Genomic DNA, 4,118 nt, shown 5'->3' with positions numbered 1-4,118 from the left:
ACCTCACAACTAGGCTTGTATACAGGCAGCAGGATTCCTTTAGCTGTGTTTTATGAACATTACAATGAGCCCCTGCGCCAGGCTTGGCGGGGGGGCCCAGACCGGGGCATGCGGGTCCAGTGCATGCGGGTCCAGTGCCTGTCTTGGCTGCTATGCCGGGGAAGCTCCCGGCTCAGATTTCCTTCAGCCTCCGTTGTCCCAGCACCCCTAGCTCTCTCTAGCTAACTGGCCAGCATGTCCACTCAAGGGGCTATGTGAGTTTTTCACATATACCCTTGTCAGCCTCTCCCTATGTCTACCTGCCTGCCTGCGACATCCAGGGTGACTGTCAAGGTACCAATGACTGTGTTCCTTAGTGCTCTGGTTCCAAAGTTGCTTAACATTTCAGTGTCTCCCCGACTATTTGTCCCAAAGTCCCATGGCTTTTAATGTGTAACTTAACAGAAGGGGAGATTTGCCAGAAATGCAAATTTCATGTTATAGCAGAAAAACCTGAACTCTATTCTCTGCTAAGAGAAAGCAGGAATCTTTGGAGAGAAGTGGATTCCATTCTTGGGGTAATGTTCTAGCCTGATGTGGAACTTTTATTGCCAGAAAGCAGCAATGCTTTAGAAATTCTGGAGAAAGACACAGAAGCCAGGTTAGAGGTGGATCTATTGGCCAGGTTACAACACATTGAATATCAAAACAAAACCACAAAATTATGGTTAATTCAGTATGTTGAGTCATGAAAAGCAAGAGTCAATAGATACTTAAAGAAAAATAATGAGAATTTTCTTTTTAGAAACAAATATTATATTTGTGTTGTATTCAAATGAACAAAGATGTTACTCATGTTTAATCGTACAAATTGTTTCAGGACTGTAGATATGTAGACACCCAAAGGGAGATGAAATATTTGTCAGAAAAAGACTGGAAAAAAATGTAGGCCCAGGTTTGGGTTGTCCTTGTCTGTTATGGTGACTGAGGGGCATTCATTATATGCTGAATTATAGAGACTCTGTAAAACTTAAAAATTCAGTAACACTTTCATTGCCCACACTACCCAGAATCTTCAGGTAGTAGTAGAACATTAAAGTGGAATATTGAAAAACATAAACTGGCAGAAGTTTGTTCAGAAACTAGATTCAGATAGCCAGAGGTCTTGTCCTTGAACTCTTGTGAATATGTGATTTTCAGGCAGCAGAAAGAAGGTGAGCAAGGGACAGGTGGGGCTAGGTAGGGAGAGCTACGAAGGGGGCTATGTGATCATGCTCACAGGAATCCCAAAAATGTGGAGGTGTTGGGGAAGCCAGAGATAAGGGAACAAACCTACTGCCCTGCCCCAGGCATGTGAGGTGGGTGTCTTTTTTATGATAATCACCTGTGACCAAGAAAGAATAACCAGACTCTAAAAAGGAAGTAAGCCATTGAAGGTGTTATCAATAGAGATGTTAAAAGGATTTAAGTTCCCTTTTTAGCTTTCTATAGAAGACTAACCCTAAAGGCCCTTTTTGGCAATACTGACCCCTCTCAGTCTTGGGAGCTTTTTCTGTATCTTCACTTAATAAACTTCTGTCACTTTACTCACTCTCCGTTGTCTGAGAGATTAATTCCAAGACTCTGAGGCAAGAACATGGCTGTCCTGCTTCGAAGGTACCCTCTTCCCTTGCTTATTGGACAGGCTCGTGAGACCTCCTTGTAAGGCCGGGCCCGCCGCTCATGTTTGTTTAATGACATATCAACCTAGTGTAAAGCCGTAGTGAAATTCATCAAACCCTTTCATTCACAGGCTATAAAAACCCCTTCTCCTCCTCCCACCTTCATTTCCCTTGGGTCTGAAGGCACTTCAAAGAAATTGTAGCCTTGAGTGGATTCGATTTCGTCTTTCAAATAGACTGGAAATGAGGAGACGTCTGCTTGCTTGCATGTATTTGCTGTTGGGTGGCCCAGCAGTTACCCATCGTGACTCCCTTGATTTCCCTCTGCCCTGCATGACCCCTGCAAAGAAGCAGACAAAGGCTTCTGGAGGGGAGAGAGAAAGGCCCAAGCCCTCACATCTTGAACCATTCCAGAGGGTTAAGAAAAAGGTTTACCAACTTGATTGAAAGTGAGTTTACTGACACCCAGAAATTAATGTAACATTGTGTGTCAGCAATTTTGATTAAAAAAAATAAAAAAAGAATACATTAAACCAGAAGGTTTTGTAGGAGGGAACCTTGAAAAGACAATTCATTTATGTCATTGGTTGCTCTTCAAGAAGAGTAAGATATTTCCCCCGGTGTTATTGAGATTTAATTGACATATACCACTGTGTGAGTTTAAGGTCTACAGCATAATGACTTGGCTTAAGGAGACTAAGATTTTAATGTTTCTTATTTTGGGTTTACAGTCATTGGTCGCAGACTTATTTAATACCTTTAGAAACATGTAAAGGTAAATTATACAAGGGACTTTTCAAATGTTTCTTAGATGAAAATATGCTATTATGGTATTGTGAGGCTGATAAAAATTTGAGCTACTTTGCTAGAAAAATGCAAAAAGCTTTATCTTAATGAAAAGTAAGATAAGTTTTAAAGGTCATTTCTGTAAGTAGAACTAGAGACCTAATCAAAACAAGGGAAACTGAAACAGAGGAGAAAAGTGAGGTAAAGAAGATCTGTGGGATTTTAGGTGGTTTCAAGTTGGAAGCAGTTTGCAGGCGGACCCCAAAGGTGAGCCGTTTTGGAAATCTGGAAGTCACAGGCCTCAAATCTCACTCACACCAAGCAGTGGCAGCCATGTTGACAGCAGGCACATTGAAAGGGGGTGTAAAAATTTCTTTTTACAAGCGCTTGCTGAGAGATAGAGCTCCTTACCTGCGATGCCTGTGGTGTTTATGCCACATTACCAGGAGGCTTTTTTTTTTTTTTTTGGAAGCGTGAAGAAAAACAAACAAAAATAGTCAAAACTGTGTATACCTCTGCTCTGTGCCGCTGGAATAGAAAGTAATTTTTCACTTCATAAAATAACCGCCCACCCTGAGATGAGTTTCTGCTTCGTAGACTCTGAGTCAGAACTGAATTTCACCCAGCCGTTGCAAGCTGGCCAACCGAAAATCCCCTAGAACTCAGGCCATGTGAAGCCTTGTTTCTTCCCCGATACACAGGGGTCAGTGGGGCCCAGGGAAGAAGGCAGTGGCCCTCTCTGCTTGCGTGGGAATGAGGCGAGAAAGAGCCACGGCGGTGATCCTCACACTGTATCTTGGAAGCAGGGTAGGTATTTGCCGGGCAGGTGAAGTGCGGCTTAGTGGAAATGTCGTAGGGACAACCCAGAAAGTGGGCGCAGTGCGGGCTGAGCGGTGGTGGGGTGACATCGTCCAGGGTGCTTGTGACTTTGGAGGTCAGGAAGGAGGCAGGGCACAATGAAATAAATACTGGGTGGAAAGCTGCCCGGAAAGCAGGGCCAGATTCATGGGCATCCTTGTATGTTGTACTAAGGAGTTTGTTTTCATTCTGTTATGTAATAAGTTGATGTACTGAAAACGTACTGAACGACAGGCCTTGGGGAGACAAGACACATTCTGTTGTTGTTGTTGTCCTCGTGGAGGTTATGGTATAAAAAGGGCAGGCAGACATTAAATCAATAATCACAGAAATAACTACTTAATTTTACTTGCGATAAGCTGTCGTCTGTGAAGGACACTGCTTGTGTCAGGAGAGTCTGTAATGGAAACATCTAACTTAATCTGAGGATCTAAGAAGGCTTCCGTGAGGAAGTGACCGTGAACCTGAGAACCTGGTAGGAGCTACTGAGTCAGAGGAGGGCTTATGGGGGTGGAGCTGTTGGGTGGGGTTGGAAAGAACAGTGCGGAATGGATGTGACAGGGACAAAGGCCTGGGGATGGGGAGTTCTGTGGGGCTGCAGAGAAACAGAAAAGCTAGTAGCCTATGGATGGACTCTAATCAGGGGAGCGACGTGATCATATTTGCATTTTAGAAACCGCCCCCTGGACCATAGGGAACTGGGGGGTAAAGAAACCACGTTGCTGTGTGCTGTTGTCCTAGATCCCTAGATCTGGTGGGAGGGTCGAGGTGAGAGCAAAAGCTGTAGCAGTGTGGACAGAGAGGAGGGAGTAGATAGTTAAAGGGCTAGAAACG

This window comes from Ursus americanus, chromosome 8 (genome assembly GCF_024610735.1).
Source record: "Ursus americanus isolate L20-20 chromosome 8, mUrsAme1.1.p, whole genome shotgun sequence".
NCBI classification, from domain to species: domain Eukaryota; kingdom Metazoa; phylum Chordata; class Mammalia; order Carnivora; family Ursidae; genus Ursus; species Ursus americanus.
Note: the sequence above shows the minus strand (reverse complement) of the source record.